The sequence below is a fragment of the Ursus maritimus genome, unplaced genomic scaffold, assembly GCF_017311325.1.
Source record: "Ursus maritimus isolate PB19 unplaced genomic scaffold, ASM1731132v1 scaffold_1, whole genome shotgun sequence".
NCBI lineage: Eukaryota > Metazoa > Chordata > Mammalia > Carnivora > Ursidae > Ursus > Ursus maritimus.
The window spans coordinates 100,460,753-100,483,726 of NW_024423343.1; the positions used below are offsets into that span (position 1 = coordinate 100,460,753).

The window sequence follows — 22,974 nt, forward strand, 5'->3', positions numbered from 1 at the left end:
TTTACTAATTTTTAAGAGTCTAAAATTATATTTCCTTATGGTGTTAATTTGTTTTCCTGATTCCTCATGGGAGTGAGTGTCTTTCCATGTATTCACTGGCAATTTGGATCTCCTTTTCTGCCTGGGTCACTTTTCAGATGAACAGTTTATCGGTTTATTATAGATTTTTAGAAATTATTTTATAGTCAGGATATAAATCTTTCATAGCTATATGCAGCCAATACCTTCTCCTCATCTGGAATTTGAGTTTTTTACTTTTTTGTTATGGTGCTTCTCCCTCTGCCTGCCACTCACCCTGCTTGTGCTCCCTCGCTCGCTCGCTCTCTGACAAATAAATAAAATCTTAAAAAAAATAATCTGGAAAGTAAGCCCCTGCCTGTCAAGTAAACACAACAGGAGCTAACTATATTTGAGCTATTTCTCTTGAACCACCACCACCACCCCCCAAAAAAAGAGATGCATACTGCAAGAAAGAAAATCCAGAAAGAGGCTATGGGATGTGCCAGTGGGCAGTGAGTGGCAAAGTTGGAATCCTGGAACTGAAAGATTGATATCCTGTACCAAGGATACTATGCTCTATGGAGATCTGTGGGGACCTCCTAAGAGCTCACACAGTGCTCGCTTTGGCAACACATATGCTAAAATTGGAACAAAACAGAGAAGATTAGCATGGCTCCTGCACAAGGTTGACACGCAAAGAGCTCACACATGTGTCCCATGAGAGATCCCGACTTTGGATACCTGCCCACAGAAGGCCCTGTGGTCAGTCAGTGTTACTAAGTAAAACAACAACAACCACAGAGAATTCCAGCTGCTCCCAACGAAGTAAAAAGACATTTGCTCTAAAAATCAAGTTAAAAAAGCAATTCAACTTATAATAGCATCAAGAATAAAATACTAAGGAATAGATTTAACAAAAGAAGTAGACTTGTATACTGAACATTGTTGAAAAAAAGTAAGGAAAACCTAAATAAATGGACCAGCAGCCTTAATATTGTTAACATACTCTTCAGGACCACCTGGGTGGCTCAGTCAGTTGAGCAGCCACCTCTTGGTTTCAGCTCAGGTCATGATCTTGGGGTCTGGGATCAAGCCCCACTTTGGGTTCCCCACTCAATGGGGAGTCTGCTGGAAGGATTCTCTCTCCTTCTGCCCCTCCGCCCACTCACATGCATTCTCTTTCTCAAATAAATAAATACATCTTTAAAAAAAAGGGGAGGGGATGCTCTCCAAAATGATCTACAGATTCAATGCAGTCCCTATCAAAATCTCTACTGCCTTCTTTGCAGAAACAGACACATTGAGGCTACAATTCCTATGGGAATGCAAAGGACCAAGAGAAACCAAAAGTCTTGGAAAAAAAGAACAAAGTTGAAGGACTCACAGTTCCTGATTTTTGAAACTTACTACAAAGCTACAATAATCAAAATAGTGTGGTGCTGGCTAAGGATAGACCAGTGGAATGCAATTAAGAGTCAAGAAATAGACCCATGCATCTATGCTCAATTGATTTTCAACAAGGTGCCAAGATAATTCAATGAGAAAGGAATAGTCTTTTCAATAAATGGTGCTGGGACAATTGGATAGCTACATATAAAAGAATGAAGTTGGATCCCTTCTCCACACCATATATAAAAAATGACTTGAATCTAAAACTGCTCCTTAAAAAAAAAAAAAAAGGACTCTAAATAGATTGAAGACCTACATGTAAGATCTAAACTGTAAAAATCTACAAAGAAAACATAAGAAATCTTAAATGTCCTTGTCCTCAGATTAGGCGTTGGTTTCTTAGATATGACACCAAAAACAGGCAACAAAAGAAAAAAACAGATAAAGTGAATTCAATTAAAATTTTAAACTTCCAAGGGGCGCCTGGGTGGCACAGCGGTTAAGCGTCTGCCTTCGGCTCAGGGCGTGATCCCAGCATTCTGGGATCGAGCCCCACATCAGGCTCTTCCGCTGGGAGCCTGCTTCTTCCTCTCCCACTCCCCCTGCTTGTGTTCCCTCTCTCGCTGGCTGTCTCTATCTCTGTCGAATAAATAAAATCTTAAAAAAAAATTAAAAAAAAAATTTTAAACTTCCATATTTCATAGGACACTAGTAAGAAAGAAAAAAGATAACCCAAGAAATGGAAGATATTTGCAAATCATACATCTAATAAATGTCTAGTATCCAGAATATTAAAAAGGCAAGTAACCTAATTTAAAAATGGGCAAAGGATCTGAAGAGACATTTCTCCAAAGAAATATGCAAATGGCCAATGAGCCCATGAAAAGATACTTAATGTCAATAGTTATTGGGGAAATGCAAATCAAAACCACCCTGAGAGGGGCGCCTTCGGTGGTTCAGTCAGGTAAGCATCTGCCTTCAGTTCAGGTCATTATCTCAAGGTCCTGGGATGGAGCCCCACATCAGGCCCCCTGCTTAGCGGGGAGCCTCCTTCTCCCTCTCCCTGCCGCTCCTCCTGCTTGTGCTCTCTGTCAGATAAATTAAAAAAAAAAAAATAGATACCACACAGACTAGAATGTCTATAATTTCAAAAACAACAGACAATACTGAGTGTTGGTGGGAATGTGGAGAATTGGAGCTCTCATACAATGCTCCTGGTTATATAAAATGGTACATTTATATACAGTTGCTTTGAATAACAGTTTGGCAGTTTCTCAAAAAGTTGAACGTAGAGTTAGTATATGATCCAGCAATTCTACTTCTAGGTAAATACCCAACAGAAGCATTGGGTATGCGTAATAGATTGAAGCATTGTATCTACACAGAATCCTGTACACTAAGGTTCATAGCATCATTCATAGTAGCTAGGGATTGGAGACAACCCAAATGTCCATCAGCTAATGAATGGGCAAATAAAATGTGATGTATCCATACAATGGAATATTATTGAGCCATGGATAGTAAATCTTAAAAAATATTTGGGTAAGTGAAAGTAAGCAGAAATAAAAGGCCACGTATTGTATAATTTTGTTTATATGTAATGTCCAGAATAAGCAAATCCAAAGAGACAGGAAGTAGATGAGTGGTTCCCCAGGGCTGGGGCGGAAGGAGGGTTGGGGGTTGGGAGGCACTGGGGGGTAACTGCTAATGGGGATCATCTCTATTTTGGGGTGATGAAAGTGTTCTGAAAGTAGTGATGATGGTTGCAGCCTTGCAAATATACCAAAAACATACTGAATTGCACACTTAAAAATGGAAAGTTAATGATATATGAATTATATCTCAATAAAGAAATCACCTCGGGGTGCCTGTTTGGCTCAGTTGATTAAGTGTCTGACTCTTGATATCACCTCAGGCCATAGTCTCAGGGTCATGAGATCAAGTCCCGTGCCATGTCTGGCTCTATGCTGGGTGTGGAGCCTGCTTAAGATTCTCTTTCTCCCTTCTGCCCCCCACTAAAAAATAAAATTGATAAAATTTTTTAAAAATACATCATCTCAAAAAAAAAAGACATTTGCCTTTTTTCACCATCTATTTTCCATCTCCAATACCCAAGGAGTTAGAACCTAAAAGTAGGACAAGTAAGAGGGAGTCGATTAGCAGACCATGCCCCACACAATGTCCCTGTAGCCTACTTTACAAAGAGGAAGGAAGATTGCTTTAAATTAGATGTGAAGAATAAAGAGTTAAATGAGACTGGATTGTTTCACTGACAACAAGTGATGGAAATATAATGGTAGGTGTCTCCGATGTCATTTAGGCATGAGAAGGAAAGGCTTGTCAGAGTTTAGTTGAAAGGGGATGAGATAAGAAATAAAATCACTTAATGTAATTCATGTGTGACACTTATCAATAAACTGGTTACATTAATATATATAGAATACCTTGTGTATAGGTGACACTAAATAAACAAAAGTTATGACTATTGTTCTTGTTTGGAGAAGATGGAATGAGTGCACCAAAAGAATGAAGGTCAAACAGCAAGCCACACCTAGATATTGACCTCTTGATATCATTCCTTACAAAAAGGAACCAAGGACTCATGGAGAGATGGCTGATGCCAGGTTTGGATCTGGGATTGTTCAAGGCAAGCCTAGGAATACTTGTTTTGAAAAAAAGCAAAGTCTTCAAAGGCAGGGTTGTGTCAAAGGGATCCAGGAGCAAACCCAGAACGGGGCTCCCACCAGCCGAAGTTGAAATGGTTTCCACTAACCCATTATTAGAAAGATGTTAATTAAGGGGAAAGAATTAAGCATTTACGTCACCTTTCCAGTAAGAAATGTATATCAGAGTAGCCAAATATTCCCAAGTGATGAGGGAAAGCCCTTCTTTAGAGGATACCAGCTAATAGATGTAGAACAAGTGATAGAAGTTTAAGTTTTGTCAGCTTTTATGAAATAGTTGATTCAGACAATTATCAGCAGATATATAACCATTAGTTGCAAAAGTCTAATGGAGAAAGAAAAAGTCTGATGGAGAACTTTATATTTGCATGGTGTCAAACTATTATCCCATCTTTCATATAATTGTTCAATGCATGCTATTACCACCCTTGCCCACAAATCACTCTCAGTAAATAGGGGCAACAACCACACATTTTGTATCACCCGGTGTGGTGTAATATGTAGTAAACAACATGACCTATGAAACAATTCTTGTCAAAATATTTAAAATCAGTCCAATCAAGATTTAGCTCTAACTTCCAATTTACAGGAAATATAGAAGGAGAAGACCAAGATAAATATTATCAAGAGGAAACAATCAGATGAATCTAGAAGTTGAGGCATTCTATAAACGTCCTGACCTCCTCAACAAGTCAGAGTCATGGGGAAAACTGAGAGTCAGACTGTTTTAGATTGATAGAGACTTGAGTCCTAACAATTAAAGGTAATATATGTCCTTTATTGAATCATGATTTTTAGAAAACAACTGGAGGGGAGGGGGTGCTCAGCTGGTTCAATCAGAAGAGCATACAGCTCTTGATCTCAGGGTCATGAGTTTGAACCCCATGTTGGGTGTAGAGATCACTTAAATAGACTTTTAAAAAAATAAAAATAGGGGTGCCTGGGTGGCTCGGTTGAGCAACTGCCTTCAGCTCAGGTCATGATCTCAGGGTCCTGGGATCGAGCCCCACATCAGGCTCTCTGCTCAGTGGGGAGTCTGCTTCACCCTCTCACTGTCCCTCTGTTCTCTCTCTCAAATAAACAAAATCTTTTAAAAAATAATAAATTAATTAACAACTGTAGAAGCCATTTGGGGAATATTACAGTAGTCTGAATATGGACTGAGCAGTATATTTTTTAAATTCTTGTTAAATTTGTTAAGTGGAGCAATGTTATTATGGTTATATAAGAAAAGATCTTTATTTTCTGGAGGTGCTTGCTACACTACAAATTATGGGTATGATTGGCTTTGAAATACTTCAACAACAACAAAGAGATGAAGCATGGTGTCCAAATGTCAACAACTGTGAAATCTAAGTATTTTATGAGTGCTTATCATACTATTCTTTTCTATGTGTTTGAAATTTTTCATAATGAAAACTTTAAGAAGGAAATAAAAAGGGGCACCTGGCTGGTTCAGTCAGTGGAACATGCAGCTCTTGATCACAGGTTTGTGAGTTCAAGCCCCACATTGGGTGTAGAGATTACTTAAATAAATAAATATTTTAAAAATAACAGTAAGAGGGAAATAAAAACAGTGAACTGAAACAACTATAAAACCTCTCTCCTGGAGCGCCATCTTTAATTCTTCAGTCCTCACCAACAATTAACCTTAAATCTGTATCATCTGCTACCTTCTTTTTCCTATAATCTAATAAACACTTAATACAATATGCTGATTGATTCAAAATTTGATTACTATGCTTGTACGGATAATACATTAAGAAGTAAAAAAGTATAACTGTGTGTAAAGAAGCAACACAACACTACTTATTTCATTGACTTGATTTTTTAGTGTTCTGTTACTATTGAAGCTGAGTTACTATTATGTTTCCCCATCAGTTTATTTTTATAATGCATTGTATTTTTATAACATTGTATACAAGCAGCTTTAAGATTCAAATAATGCAAAAAGACAAGTCCCTTGTCTACCCTCTATTGCTTAGGAATGTGTAGAAAACAATAAAATTAAGAACAAAATGATGAGAAAATTAATAAAACCAAAATTGGTTCTTCAAAAAAATAAAAGTCGGTCAAGATATTAAACAAAAAAGGAAAGAAAGAAGTAAATAGAAACAGAATGGAAAAGGAGAAATAACTGTAGATAAAAATGAGATTTAAATTAGAAAATAATTTGAGGTGCCTAGGTGGCTCATCGATTAAGCATCTGCCTTCGGCTCAGATCATGATCTGGGGTCCTGGCATCAAGCCTCGTGCAGTACTCCACACTCATCGGGGAGCCTGCTTCTCCCTCTCCCTCTCCCTCTGTCTCTATCCCTCCCCACCGCCGCTCGTGCTCTCGTGCTCTCTCTCTGAAATAAATAAATAAAATATTTTAAAAAATACATTACAAAATAATTTTATAACAAGTATACACCAATATTTTAAAACCCACAAGTAGTGGGTAAATTTGTAGAAAAATAAAAAGTGTAATGTTGATGAAAGTAGAAGAGAAGATTAGAATAGTCCAATAAGCATTAAAGATAATGAAATTGCAAATAAACATTTCTTCCAAAAAAGCATGTGGGCCCAGACAGTTTTACAGAGGATTTATACCAAACTTTCCAAAGGGATAGATAACTCTTATATATTGTTTGTTTAAGAAAATAGAAAATGTGCAAAGATTGCCATGTTCATTTTATGAGGCTACCAGAAGTCTGAATTCAAAAACTGAATGAGGCAGCACCTAGGTGGCTCAGTCATCTGAGCATCTGACTCTTGATCTCACCTCAGGTCTTGATCTCAGGGTCGTGAGTTTAAGCCCGAGTGGGCTCCAGCTCACCTAAGATAAACAAACAAACAAGCAAATAAATAAATACTGAACAAGGACTTTATAAAAAATGTCAATTAGATTGATGTCATATATGAACATATATTTGAATATCCAATACAAGATATTAGCTTTAGCTGAATTCAGTGAATTTTTAAAAATTTATTTTAACTCAATGGAGAAACTTCAGAAGCATTTCTTTTAAGATTAATGAAAAATAACAAGTTGTCTACTGCTTTGGCTACTCTTCAAAATTATACTAGAGGGGCGCCTAGGTGGCTCAGCCAATTGAGCATCAGACTTTTGATTTTAGCTCAGGTCATGATCTTGGGGTCATGGGATCAAGCCCTGCATCAGGCTCTGCACTCAGTAGGGAGTCTGCTTGAGATTCTCTCACTCCATCTCCCTTTGCCCCTCCTGCCTGCATTCTCTCTCTCTCTCTCTCAAATAAATAAATCTTTAAAAAATAATAAAATACTAGATATGCTGGACAATGCTATTAGAAGATGAAAAGAAGTAAGCAATATAAGGATTGGAAATAAAGAGATAAGCTATCATTTTGTGAAAATATGATCGACATAGAAAAATCAACAAAATTAACAAACGATTGCAACAGGATGGATGTACCATATTTTATTCAATCAGTCCCTTAATAATGGGAATTTGAACTGATCTTTTGCTATTATAAATTGTGCTGTAATGAGTAATCCCGCGCACAGGTTGCTATCTATTTGTGGAGGTACGTCTTCGGTAAATGCCTGGAAGTAGTATTGCTAAACCAAGGAGTAAAGGCTTATGAAATTTTGTCAGCCAAATTCACTCCAAATAGTTGCACCATTTTGTACCCTCATTAACAATGTATAAGAGGGCCTGTTTCCTCACAGCCTTATTAACAAAGTGTGGGGTCAAACATTTGTATTTTTGTCCATCTGATAAGTGAAAGATGGTATTGGCATCTTACTGGAGTTCTCATTTACAGTTCACTAATAAATGAGGTTAAACATCTTTTTCTACATTTAGGGCTGTTTGTCTTTCCTTGTCTGTGCTATTTACCCATCTTTCTATTGAGTTTTTGCTCATCAGTTTTTAATATGCTTTGTTTCTTATAGTTGGGGAAAAAAAGGAACAGCCTGAATGTCCATAATTTGGAGATGGGTTAATTAAATTATTCTATATTCATACAGTAGACTTACTATACAGCTATAAAGACCAAAGCTGGTTACATGTGCTTCTATCAAAAGGTCTCCTCACTACACTATTAAATAAAAAAGCAGGGGGTGCCTGGGTGGCTCAGTCAGTTGGGTGTCTGCCTTTGGCTCAGGTCACGATCCCCGGGGCCTGGGATCAAGCCCCACACTGGGCTCCCTGCTCAGTGGGGTGTCTGCTTCTCCCCCTCCCTCTGCCCTGCTCATGCTCCCTCTGTCTCTCTCTCTCTCTCAAGTAAATAAATAAAATCTTTTTAAAAAAAGCTATGTCTCAAAGAATTTCAATATGGAGATGCCATCTATGAAAACGATAAGGCAATATATAAAGCCATAATAAGAAACTTATATTTTCCACAGGCTAGTTTGCTGAGGTTGAGGATGAAGAGAAAGGTTTTCTTTTTCATTTAATAGCCTTTAATATTGCAAATTCTTAGGCTCCACTCCAAACCTACTAAAGGAGAAACTGGGGCTAGGCCAGGCGCTCTGTTTTATCAAACCCTCCAGGTGATTTTGGTCTGTGCTCAAGTCTGAGAATCATTGTTGTTAATCAGTGCTGCTAAACAGGGCTGTCATGCCAGCAACATCGCCATTACCATGGAGCTTGCTGGAAACGCAGACTCATGAGCCTCAAGCCTGAGCTCCTACTCAGAAGCTCTGGGTGGGGCCCAGGAATCCATGATTTAAGAAGCTCTCCAGGTGATTCTGAGACACACATAAGTCTGAGAATCGTTGCTCTAAATTTCTTTCAAGGCTCAGCTCTCTTTTTTTTTAAAGTGAAAATTAGCTTTAAGAGAAAAAATAATAATTCCATGCTCATGAGTTTCATTGAACAGACTAGGCCTCACTTGATCTTTTCTCACCTTATAAGTAACACGAGTACATTTAAATGAGTAGATTTGGGGATGCTTGGGTGGCTCAGTCGGTTAAGCAACTGCCTTTCGCTCAGGTCATGATCCTGGGGTCCTGGGGTCAAGCCCTGCATTGGGCTCCTTGCTCAGCAGGGAGTCTGCTCTCCTCTGCCTGCCGCTCCCCCTGCTTCTGCTTGTTCGAGCTCTCTCTCACTCTGACAAATAAATAAAAACTTTTAAAATAAAAAAAATTAAATGAGTAGATTTCAAACTTCTTTTGACTGGGACTCCTATGAGGAAATGCATTTTATATCCTGATCCAGTTCACAAGTGCACACACACACACCCCCCACATATAATCAAAGGCACAGTTTTTTTGAAACAAGTTTTCTTGCTTTGTTTAATGCTCTCTGATATTTTTCTATTATAGTTGTTTTTTTCTTTTAAAAGTGATCAGGGTGGCACAGCGGTTAAGCGTCTGCCTTCTGCTCAGGGCATGATCCCGGCGTTATGGGATCGAGCCCCACATCAGGCTCCTCCACTATGAGCCTGCTTCTTCCTCTCCCACTCCCCCTGCTTGTGTTCCCTCTCTCGCTGTCTGTCTCTATCTCTGTCGAATAAATAAATAAAAAATCTTTAAAAAAATAAAAATAAAAAAAAATAAAAGTGATCATGATGCAGGCTTGCTGGAAGGATAGAAATCAAGCTTGAGCCAGAAGGAAGTGAGAGCAGACTTCACTGAAGATATAGAGAGAGCGTGTAAATACAGACAGTGTCCAGGAGACTCGGAAAGGAAAGAAGAGGAGTCTTGTCTTTGCTTGGAGTCTGGGATTTTTATGGAGGATTGTGTTCCAGTTCATGTGATGTGTCTGCTCAGGCATCCAGAAACAAAGGTAAGTATTTAGGGGTCCTCCACATCACTTATGCCCTGGAGCCAGGGGTCTCGGTGAGTCAGTGGTCTTGGAAAATGTTCATGACAACCCCACCTAGTCATTCCTTAGATGTTATCTACTGGGCTGGAAGACTCCAAAGAAATCGTTAACTCTGGGGCACCTGGATGGCTCAGGTGGTTAAGTGTCTGACTCTTGATCTCAGCTCAGGTCTTGATCTCAGGATCTTGAATTCAAGCCCCGTGTTGGGCTCCATGCCCAGCATGGAGCCTAGATTAAGAAAAAAAAAAATCATTAATTCCTTGACCTTTACAAGGAAGACATAAGTTGTGTATGTAGGGTGGGAGTGGGAGTCCTAGAAAGAATAGAAGCAGGAGGGGCACCTGGGTGGCTCAGTCGGTTAGGCATCTGCCTTCAGCTCAGTCTGTGACCCCGGGGTCCTGGGATCGAGCCCCACGTCGGGATCCCTGCTCAGCGGGGAACCAGTTCATCCCTCCCACTCGTGCTCTCTCACACGCTCGCTCTCTCTCTCAAATAAATAAGTAAAATCTTAAAAAAAAAAAAGAATAGAAGTAAGAAAAGGAGCAAAAAAGGCAGTTCTTCATGGGATCCCTTCATTTTCCCTATCTCTCTCTTCTTTTTTAAGATTTTATTTTTAAGTAATCTCTACACCCAACGTGGGCCTTGAACTCATGACCCTGAGATCAAGAGTCATATGCTCCAGGGGCGCCTGGGTGGATCAGTCGTTAAGTGTCTGCCTTCAGCTCACGGCCTGATCCCAGGGTCCTGGGATGGAGCTCCACATCGGGCTCCATGCTCCGCTGGAAGCCTGCTTCTTCATCTCCCACTCCCCCTGCTTGTGTTCCCTCTCTCGCTGGCTGTCTCTCTCTCTGTCAAATAAATAAATAAAATCTTAAAAAAAAAAAGAGTCACATGTTCCACCAACTGGGCCAGACAGGCACCCCAATTTCCCTATCTCAGTCACAATCCACTAAATTAATTTGAAACACAACGTTTGAAAAATATTGATTTACACAAGTTCTTTTGGGAGAGAAGAAAGCTGTAGGGAAGGTAAATTTCAGAGGTGAAAACAGTTATCAGAGAGAAATGTGAATACTAATCAGCAGTAGAACATTAAAAAGTACATAGAACTCACCAATTAAAAAGGGGGATTAATAGGGACACCTATTAAAGGGTAGCTCAGTCAGTTAAGCATCTGCCTTCAGCTCAGGTCATGATCCCAGAGGCCCAGGATCAAGCCCCACATTGGGCTCCCTGCTTACTGCTCAGTGGGGTGACTGTTTCTTAATTTCCCTCTGCTCTTCCCCCAGCTTGTGCTCTCTCTCACTCACTCTTTCAGATAAATAAATAAAAATCTGTAAAATAAATAAATAAATAAATAAATGGGATAATAAATAGCACTTCAGTAAAATCTGGAGTATAAGAAAGAAACAGACTGAATTTTCCCAAAGGAAGACAGAGTTAGGGGTGCCTGGATGGCTTACTCGATTAAGTGTCGGCCTTTGGCTTGGGCAGTGGTCCCAGGGTCCTGGAATTGACCCCCACGTCAGGCTCCCTGCTCAGTGGAGGGCCTGCTTCTCCTTCCCTCCTCCCCCTGCTTGTGCTCTCTCTCTATTTCTCTCTGTCAAATAAATAAATAAATAAATAAATCTTAAAAAAAAAAAAAAAACTATGTGCTGATAATAAATACAGATGAAACAGTGATAAATAAAGGTTGAAATTAAAGGGACAAAGAGGCACCAAGCAGTTACAAGCAAACAAAGCAAAATTAGTAAAAATTAAGGTAAAAAATTAAGATAAGGTCCATCAACCTAGATAGAGGACATTTATAATGATAAAAGGCACAATTAATGAAGATGATATAATAGTTATAAACCTGTATGCACTAGACAATTTAGGAGCTGAATACATTTTAAAAACTAAAAATATGCCTAATAGATAAAAATTAATGAACTATGTAAAGAAAGTAGATAATATAATTTATATACAATTTAATAAATAGAGAAATGCCCCTCATATAGAAAAATTTTTTATGTCCATGGAGCACTTACAAAAATTGATCATGTCTTTGGCAAAAATAAAAAAACAAACCCCAAAAACCAATAATAATAATAACAAATTCAAAAAAGTAGCAGCCTATTTTTCTGATTGTAATCCAACATGGTTGGTAAAAATAATACAAAGTAAACAGAGGGGCACGTGGGTGTCACAGTCAGTTGGCCATCCGACTCTCAGCTTTGACTCAGGTTGTGATTTCCAGATCATGGGATGGGGCCCAACGTGGGGTCCACGCTCAGCGTGTAGTCTGCTTGAGATTCTCTCTCTCCCTCTGCCTTTGCCCCTTCCTCCCCGATCGCGTGTACTATAAACAAACAAACACAAAATTTTAACTACTTGGAAATTAAGAAAGACACCCAGGGGTGCCTAGGTGGCTCAGTCAGTCAGGCAGCTGCTCTCGATTTCAGCTCTGGTCGTGATCTCGGGGTCATGGGATGGAGCCCTGAGTTGGGCTTTGCACTGGGAGGGGAGTCTACTTGAGATTCTCTCTCTTCCTCTTCCTCTTCCCCACTCTCTCTCTCTCTCTGCCTCTCTCTCTCATGAATAAATCTTTAAAAAAAAAAATACACACCCCAATAATTCTGAGCTCAGAGGAGATTAAGGGGATCAGAGTTGTCACCCCAAAATATGCTACTTTGGCATAAGGATTGTTTTGAGCTGAAGACAAACAGCTCCCTGCCCTCCATCTTTTTGTCTGAAAGCAAGATATAAATTTCCCTTTGCAATGGTAACATAAATTTCCATTTGTGAGGACGTCTCTCCTATAGCAGGAAGAGAACTACTCCTGAGATAAGAGGCAACTCTTATCATCTGGAATGACTCTTATCTGCAAAACAAATCTTAGTGAACAGCCCTTACTTACCATACACTGCCTAATGACTTCCCCGGAGCACTTACCCTCAGCAGCCCCAAACCCCTTTTTGTTTGTTTAGCCTCTTCTTAACACTTTATCACCCTTTGTAAAAATGGTCTGTAAGCCCCAATTATAACTGCCTTCTTGACTCACATTTCATTGTGGACTTCTGTGTGTAGGGATGTGATTAAATCTGGGTTTGTTTGTTTGTTTTAAGATTTTATTTATTTATTTGATAGAGAGAGACAGCCAGTGAGAGAGGGAACACAAGCAGGGGGAGTGGGAGAGGAAGAAGCAGGCTCCTAGCAGAGGAGCCTGATGTGGGGCTCGATCCCAGAACGCGGGGATCGCGCCCTGAGCCGAAGGCAGATGCTTAAGGACTCCGCCACCCAGGCGCCCCTGGTTTTTTTTTTTTTTTTTTTTTTACTCCTGTTAATCTGCCTTTTATCAGTTTGATTTATTGGCCCCTCCTACTGAACCTAAGAGGAGGAGTTTTTTTCCCTCCTTTACAATGTATCAATTCTTGTAAGTAATATAAAAGAATTATACCCAAACCTGTAGGATGCATCAAAAGTCGAGCTGAACAAAATAAACAAGTTTAAGTTATTTCATTGCCAAAGAAAACAACAAAGAAGAAAGATCACATAGAAAATAACTATCACATTAAGAAACTTAATAAAAGTGGTGCCTGGGTGGCTCAGTCATTAAGTGTCTGCCTTCAGCTCAGGTCATGATCTCAGGGTCCTAAGATCAAGCCCTGCATTGGGCTCCCTCCTCAGCGGGGAGCCTGCTTCTCCCTCTTCCACTTCCCCTGCTTCTGTTCCCTCTCTCACTGTCTTTCCACCTGTCAAATAAATACATAAACTCTTCAAAAAAAGAAAGAAAGAAAGAAAGAAAGAAAGAAAGAAAGAAAGAAAGAAAGAAACTTAAAAAAAAAAAGAATAAAAGGAGAAGGAAAGGATTAATAAATGATACGTTGAAACTAATAGAATAGAAAACAAACCAAAGAAGGAAGAGAAGGGAGAGGGGGAGGAGGAGGAGAAGGAGGAGAGGAAAGCAGTGATCAATAAATCCAAACTAAAACTTTGAAAAGACCAATAAAATAGGTTAACTTTTTATGAGCCCAATTAAGGAAAAAAAGAGTGATATGGAAAACAAAGGCAGAAAGAAATGTACACAAAATTAAAAGTCCTTATAACCTGCAGCCCATTGACAAATACTTGAGATAGGCAGATTAGAACAGTCCTCCCGGATCCTGTGAGTTTTCTTTAGCATATGAAAATCCTTTTGGAACTTCTCTTACCTTTATTTCTCCCAACCCCAAGGTATATAATCAGTTGCTCCTCCCAACCCTGGTGCAGCAGCCCTTTCTGCCCACAGGTCCTGTCCCCAGGCTTTAATAAAATCACATTTTTGCACCAAAGACGTCTCAAGAATTTTTTCTTGGCCATTGGCTCCGGACCTCTCTAACATTCAACAATTACATCAAGAGCACATGTAAAAATAAGCAAGAATAGGAATGAGGAAGGAGACATAACCTCAGAGACTGTGGCTGGAGAGGAGCAAATTAGAGAAAAAGATTGCAGTAATGGGGTCAATGCTGGTCACCACCAGCAAAAAAATCCAGCAACCTTGGGATGGTTTGGAGTCCTTGAAGCAAAGTGTTCTGTGTGACTTGTGTCCCCCTAAAAGATACGTTGAACTCCTAATGCCTAGTACCGGTGAGTGCAACCTCATTTGGAGATGGGGTTTCCAGATGTGATTAAGATGAAGCCATCCGGGAGAGGACAGGCCCTAGTCCAATGACCGTGTCCTTCTAAGAAGAGGGAATTTGGAAAAGCAAGAGCAAGACCTCAAAATGGAATCAGAGATAGAAGTTATGCTGCTATAAGCCAAGAAATGCCTGGGCTCTCAGAGGCTGCAAGAGGCCAAGAAAGGTCCTCCCCTGCAATCTTCAGAGAGAGCGTGGTTCTGCTGACACCTTGATCGTGGACATCCAGCCTGCAGAGCTGTGAGAGAAAAAAGTTCCGTTGTTTAAGCCACCCAGTCTATGGAACATTTTGACCACAGCCCTAGGAAGCTAGTACAAATGTGTACACATGCAAAAGAGGAGGAAGAAGAGGGCTGTATTCAGGAAATTAGTAATGGTTACCTCAGAGGAGTGGTTACCTCAGAGGGCAGTAGGCTGGGTGTAGATTATTAGCTTTACTTTTATATTTGGGCATAAAGATTCCTTAAAGAATGCCTCATGTTTATTTATCTTAAAATTTTATGCAATCCAAAATCTTTAAAAGGGGGAGGGGTCTTGGTGGCTCAGTCGGTTAAGCGCCTGCCTTCTGCTCAGATCATGATCTCAGGGTCTTGGGATCAAGTCCTGCATCGGGATCCCAGCTCAGTGGGGAGTCTGCTTCTCCCTCTTCCCCGCCCCTCCCCACCACTTGTGCACGTTCTCTCTCTCAAATAAATAAAATCTTAAAAAAAAATTATGTGCTGCTTTTCAAATTACAATAGTAATACATTCTTATGGTAACAAGTGAAATAATTCAATATGACTATTGGAATTTTAGATAATCAATGAATTCTTTTTCCTGTGTGTCCCATAATTTGGGGCATAGTTACACTATAGAGTAATTCACAGTTGCCTGGGCAGGGTGTATGTAGTCTGGCGTGCTCCACCACCAGATTGCAACATAGCCTGCTCTGTTACCTCATGCAGGTCTTTGCTCAACAGCCACCTTCTCATGAAGGCCTTTCCCAACCATTTCATTTCAAATCGCAGCTCACCTCCATTTCTCCCCCAAATTCCTTTCGGCTCTACCACCAGCTTAAAACAGCTTCCTGTTTATTTGCTCAGTATGTCTCCCTTAGTGTAGAATGGAATCCCATGAAGGCAGGGTTTTGATGGTATGTTCACTGCCTATGTAAATTCCAAAAGCCTAGAATACTGGCACAAAGCAGCCTCTCAATAAATCCTCGTTGAGCAAATGCATTAGTGAGACTATGCTTGCTTTCTCCAGCCATGAGAGCAAATGGTTTTTAGCAGTCCCAGGGAGTGGACAGGAAAAGGAGCCCATGGCCCCTGTGCTCTGGTCAAGCTGGCAGAATCAATTACTTTCATTTATTCATCTAATGTACTTTGAGTACTCACTATCTGCCAGCACAGTTTGTTGCCAGAGATGTTGACTAAATAATCCCACAGGGTTCTGTGGTCTGGAGGAGGAGATAGACATTAACACACAATAGGTGGATGGTTATTTAATTACAGTAGTGACCTCTCTATGGAGGAAAAGAACAAGGAGGACATAATCTGGTCTGGTGGTCAGGGAAGACTTCCCAGAAGAAGGGAGCTGGAGCTGAGATCTGAAGGCTGAGCCTGAGTTAACAGGAACAGAGGCGTGTAGACCAAGGGATATAAGGGAGCAAAATTTTCCACCCTAAAATGTGTGCCTTTGGCATGTGGATTACTTTAGGCTGATTATTTTTAAAAAACCAAAATATGGGGCTCCTGGGTGTCTCAGTCGGTTGGGCATCTGCCTTCAGCTCCGTTCATGATCCCGGTGTCCTGGAATCAGGCCCTGAATCGGGCTCCTTGCTTGGCGGGGAGCCTGCTTCTCCCTCTCCCACTCCTCCTGCTTGTGCTCTCTCTCTCTCTGTCAAATGAATGGATAAAATCTTTAAATAATAATAATAATAATAATAATAATAATAATAATAATAATTAAAAAACACACACACAGAAGGCCTGGGGCACCTGGGTAGCACAGCTCATTGAATATCCAACTCTTGGTTTCAGCTCAGATCATGATCTCAGAATTATGAGACTGAGCTTCCCATCAGGCTCAGTTCTCAGCATGGAGTCTACTTCAGATTCCCTCTCCCTCTCCTTCTGCCCCTCCCGCTTGTGCTCTCTCTCTCAAATAAATAATAAATCTTAAAAAACAAAATGAAACAAAACAAAAACCAGAAGGTCCAGGAAGAACATTCAACCTTCCTCTCAAATGCTTAAAAGAATTTAGATAGAGGACTTGCTCCAGAAAAGAACTGTCACCATAGATTCCTACATAATATGAACTAGTGGTGGTGGATAGGGAGGATACAGCAATGCCTGTTTGATCAAAGTTCTCTTTTTGTGCCATTGTTTCTGGATGGCCAGCAAACATTTGTTTACCAAACACTCTTTTCATTCTTCCTGTAAATTACCTCCCTTCCCTTTGAGGCCCTGGGCCTCTATCCCATCTCTGTAGTCCAAAATGACATATGCACTTCATTTTGCCTGTTTTTGGAATATCCTATGTTTATGTGGATTCCCTGTACATACACAATTAAATTTTACTTTCTTCTGTTAATCTTTCTCACGTCAATACAATTCTTAGACTAGCAAGAATATTGAAGGGTAAAGGAAAATTTTTCCTCCCCAACAGTTGGTATAGTCCACGGGATGAACTTACCTGTCTGGACATTGTTCACTTTGAGGTGCTGCAGCTGAGAGATACTGGGACACCTGATAAAAGCTGGTGGGTGACAAGATTTCTTACCACATCATCCTCCTAGATCTCTGTCTGTGGGGTCTTATGGAAATGAAAATGATGAGAGTCCTTTTTCTCTCTCTTTCTAAATATAGAATTGCAAGAAAAAAATATTTGTAAACTAGTTCCTTGGGTGTTCTTGTTTTGTATTGATCCTTTTCCTCCCAGAGATGGTCATTGCTTTCTTTTGTCTCTCTCTTTTGTGTCATTTGTTGTAAAGCATGGAGAACAATAGGTCTGATTAGGTTTTCCTTTCACCTTGTTCTGTGTCTTAAGACCATGGCTTTATGACCAGTGAGAACATTCTCTCTGGACTCTGCCAACCAGAGGATGCATGTACTGGCATGCATCAGGCAGACAGCCAAAGAGGCTGTGGATCTGGTAGTCAACTATTTAAACACACTTTACTCTTTGTCCAACATTACCAGCTCTCAGGGAAATATGTCATAAGGGTCCTGGTCCATAAGGGGCCATTGTCATTTCAACCTTCTTTGTAAATGTGGGTTACACCCCATTTATGGCTAGATATGGCTGGGCAGAAATGTGGGTCACAGCCCATTTGCAACTAAATCTTTCTTAGGCTGTTTGGGAGTGAACTTTCTGGATCCTGTGAGGGCTGCATTTTTTTGCACTTTATGGCTCCTTTCCCTCCCAAAGATAGTCACTGTTTTTCTTTGTCTCTGTCTGTTGTGTTGTTTGTCATAAAAAGCAAGATGATAGGGCAGAATGCAGGCAAAGGTCCAATTAGCCTGCTCTTAGAGCCGGCAAGACAGACCGGTGAGTTCACAGTTCTCACCAGACCGGTGTCTGTTTAGTCGAACTATGCTGTGAGTTAATGTGCACATGAGATAAAGGCTGTTGCTAAGGGACATCCTGCAAGCCAAAGCCACAAAATTGGTGGACACAGGTCAGGCATTTAAGATCTGTTAGGGTGCTTGCCCCCTAACCCAAAGTCTCCTATGTTAGGATAAGTTGGTCATGGAATACGTTAGATTGACGCTAGGTAACCCACCTCAAGAAAATTTCTTTGCAACAGATACTCTGTAAAAAAAACAAACAAACAAAAAAAATCACACAATACCCAGCCACACAGTACATTCCTCTTAGGTATCAGTTTGGCTCTGAGAGACCCAAGGTTTAGCTAAAGCTATTAATGTGCATATAAGAAAAATCTAATGAGGGGGCACCTGGGTGGCTCAGTCAGTTAAGCATCTGCCCTCAACTCAGGTCATGATCTCAGGGTCCTGGGATTGAGCCCCACATCAGGCTCCCTGCTCAACAGGGAGTCTGCTTCTTCTTCTCCCTCTGCCCCTCCTCACCCCCACTTGTGCTCTCTTTCTCTCTTTCAAATAAATAATAAAATCTTAAAAAGAAAAGAAAAGAAAAATCGGATGAGGTCACTAATTTGACAGGTCAGAATGTGCGATGCACCCCATTTGTGGGTAAATCTTTCTTAGGCTAACTTTGGAAGTGAACTTCCTGGATCTTGTGAGGGCTATGTATTTTACACTCTCTTGTGGGTTACCTCACCACAACAGCTCTTGTACGGATAATCTTCATGCCAGTTGCTACAACTGCAAACCAGGAAAATCTAACAGATTGCCACTTCCTACCTTCACCCCATAAGAACTCAAGCCAGACATCTAAATTTTTTTTTTTAAGATTTATTTGAGAGAAACAGAGAGAGAAAAGAGTGCAAGGGGAAAGGGAGCGAGAGTCCCAAGCAGACTCTGCAATGAGCATGGAGCCCAAAGCAGGGCTCAATTTCAAGACCCAAGATCATGACCCGAGTTGAAACCAAGAGTGGGACGTTTAACTCACTGTGCCACCCAGGCGCCCCTAAAAATCTTCTTGATTGGTTACCTTCAGAACTCAGAAAATGGATTTATAATTTGCTCCAGTCATTAACCATTGTTTTTCTCCTATTTTCATAGCAGGCCTCTTATTTAATACTTATTTGAACCATGGGCCTAACTTTGGGATTACACTTGCATCACCACTTCCTGAAATAAATTTAGTGAACCAACCTATTGTCGGGACTAAGAAACTATTTCAATAAAATGAAACAGTCTACCAACTCAGCTTCTGGGCTATGAAACTTCTCTGACAAGTTTCAGTGGTGGGATTATAGGGAAGCAAAATTTGCCAGCCCAAAGTGTGTATCTTTGGCCGGTGTATTATTTTAGGCTGATTATTAAAAAAAACAAAAACCTAAAACAGAAGGCCTGGGAAGCTTGGGTAGCTCAGTTGGTTAAGCATATGCCTTTGGCTGAGGCCATGATCCCAGGGTCCTGGGATCGAGTCCTGTATTAGGCTCTCTGCTCAGTGATGAGTCTTCATCTCCCTCTCCCTCTGTGACCTCTCTTGCTTTTGCTCTCTCTCAAACAAACGAACAAATAAATAAATAAATAAAATCTCCAAAAAAAAAAAGAAAAGCATCTACCTTCAGCTCAGGTCATAATCTCAGGGTCCTGGGATGGAGCCTTGCATCAGGCTCCCTGCTCAGTGGGGAGCCTGCTTCTCCCTCTGCCTCTGCCTCCTCGCCCTGCTCCTGCTCTCTCTCTTTCACTCACTCTCTCTGTCTCAAATAAATAAAATATTTTAAAAAATATTTTAAAAAATAAATCTCTGATCTGAATATACAGTAGCCCTTAACTAAAGTATAACTGGCTTTTCCTTTCCTTAAAAAGTAGTTTTACTGTTGTTTTTCCAATTATAAAGTAATACTGGATAATAGATAACTTATAAAATACAGAAAAATAGGGAGAAAAAAACAAAATCTTTTCTGTCCCCCGTCATTCAAAGATAACTAGTATTAGGGCGCCTGACTGGCTCAGTCAGAAAAGCATGTGACTCTTGATCTCAGGGTCATAAGTTCAAACCTCACACTGGGTGTAGAGATTACTAAAAAAAAAAAACAGATAAACTTTAAAAAACAAAATATTTTTTAAAAAGATAACTAGTATTTTTCCCATTTCTCAATATTATTACTTTTGTCTTGACAGCCATCAGCAAACTATATATTAAATACTGGGTTTATCTGTTTTCACTTGTTTCAATAACAATCACTTGGTCATATCGTAATAAACTTTTCACAAATAGTATTCATGAAACTATGCCCTTACTGTTGGGCATTTAGATTATACTGTTACCATTTCTGACATCACTAATAATGCTGCAACTGATATTTTGGTGCAGAACGCTTTATGACACTTAGAATTCTTTCCTTACGTTCAAGTTGCATAAGTAAAACGACTACATCAAAAAGTATAAACATTTTCAGCTTCTTAATACTATTGGAAAACTACTTTCCCAAAGCATTTTGTCAGTGTACACACCCAACAGCAATACACGACTCCCTGTCTCACTGGCGATTTTCTTTTTGAAAGTATCTGCAATTTATTGAGCAAGGGTGGGAGCGTGCATTTCATCGCTTTTCTGATTTGTGTTTCTTTGACCTTCGGTGTAAACGTTTTCCATGTTTGGCCTACGAATCCAGAACTTCAGCATGCTAAGACTCAGGTGGTCGTGGGTCATTTTGGTTTGGCGGATTAAAGAGCTACCCATTTACAGGACTACCCACCTTCTGCCCCAACCAGTGACTCCCAAAGGATCCCGAAATCCCCCCATCAGGGATCACCTAGGACCAGACAACAGCCAGGGGCAGGAGGCAGGCGACTGTGGAACGCCGTGACGTGCTTTTCTTCTAGTCCTCTCTCCTGGCAGAACGCTCCCTGGGGATGACGGGGTTGGGAGGGGCCCTCCATGTTCCCTCATCACCCTCCTCCGGAAACTGAAGGTTTGAACCGTGGGTGGAAGTGGGCAGTGCAGACTAAGGGAAATGGGCCGGGAGGGATAAGGAGAGGCACCAGTCAGTGTAACAGTGAATCTCTGGGGTGTCCAAGCAAGGCTTGACAAGTGCCTCCCAGTGATAAAGGCCTTCTTCAGTGGCCAGCAGCCCCCAAGTGTCAGCACCAAATTCAAAAAAGCAGAAAGAGGCGACATTTTTTTCCTTTAAAGAATATATATACATGCGGCAAAACGTTGAGAGTGGTTATTTCTGCATTTCTGGGATTATGACTGATCTTTATGTTCTTCTGAATACTTCCATAATTTTCCAAATTTCTGAAAACAAATACTATTTTATAACTGAACATTATCCAAGCTCCATAAATCATTGTGAAAACATTCCAAGTGAAGATGAAATTGGAAGGCAATTCTAGTTAGGTATGGGAGCTGCAACACCAGAATTTATCTCTGCTTCCTGTCGGAAACACCACGAAAAGTTAATGACAGGATCGAAATAGGCACAAATCCGGAAGACGAAGAAATGGGGAGAGAAAGTGACGAATGATCAGACATGTCCACAAAATTTAGGAAGGCAAAAAGCAAGAGAAAGAAGAGAATTAGCATCATTATGTAGAGAAAGCTGGCATCTGGACCCCGGGGGAGGAGGGCGGTTGAGGGAGTCTGAGCAGCCAGACTCAGGAATAGGAGGCACCAGACAAAGGGGAGGATGACAGTGGGAGGGGTTCTACGTCTGCTCAACAGCAGGTGATGCCCCAGAGGACCGTGCCTGACACTTGGTGTTTCACAAACGTTGTTACTAATGGGTGAATGGTAAAGGAGCAGATTTCCTTTTTGAGCTGAGGTCTCTCTGGTTGCCCCGTCACGTATGAAAGCACCAGAAGAACTCATCCATGTAGAGGGGAGGCCATGTTGATCTGAATGTTCTGGCCCTGGGGCAGGACCAGGGGCTATGTGCATTCTTGCCCCATCCTCTGGCATTGCCTCCCACGACCCCACAGAAAGAGTTGGAGATAGTTGGGAGAGAGGAGGGTGAAAGCAAAGGTGGGCCTTGGTGGGCTGCAGCTTCTGTGAAGACCTCAGCATGTGACCTTGTCCCTCAACCCAGTTCCAGGGGCCCTTCACCTCTGTGGAAGCCTCTGGGCAGTCCCCAGGATGGGGCATCACAAGACACTCATGCCTCCCCCACTTCCCTGATACAAGAACTGGCCCTCCTCATCCAAAGCCACCCACTTTCCTCCCTTCAGTTGTATTGAAAGGGAGATCCTTGAACATTAAGGACACCAGGGTCCAGTTGTCCTGGTGGGTGAGTATCACACACCCTGGCACCTAACAGCCACTCCTGCTGCCATGGAGGGGGCCCGCACTGATTAAACACCAACTGGGTTTACCTCAACAAGCCTTTGAGGAAGAACCGTAATCCCCGGGGCTCTGAGGAGACAGATGCTGTGAGAAGCTGAGGGACACCCCCTCAGGCCAGTCTCGGCACCCAGGCCTGTGTGGAGAAGTCACCCGAGCACACTCAAGGATAAATGAGCTTCCTTTCCTGACAGGAGCTGACTTACCTTGGGAGAGATTGGTGCTACAGAGCTGGGTCAGTGGCGCAGAAGCACAAGGAGGAAGAGAGGAATTCCTGTTGGGATGGCAGGAATAGTCCAGACATCTTTCTAGGAAAGGAGTCATTGGTACTGACTCTGGTGAGGAGAAGGTCTCTTAGGCATCTGGGAGAGAAAGCAGCCGTGGTGTCAGGGACTTACGCTGTATGGGTCAGCTGGCACCAGCTGGTGGGCATCCTGGGAGTGAGGGCTCACCTTAGGACACCCGTCTGGCGGTGTGTGCAGGACAGCTTCCAGAAAGCACAGTCTGGGCAGTGGGCTCAGACAG

At 41.2% G+C, this 22,974-nt stretch overlaps 1 pseudogene; it reads left to right on the forward strand.

Annotated features, from left to right (window-relative positions):
• Positions 1-614: 614 nt before the first annotated feature.
• On the forward strand, positions 615-714 carry LOC121100015 (annotated as a pseudogene).
• The last annotated feature ends 22,260 nt before the right edge of the window (positions 715-22,974 follow it).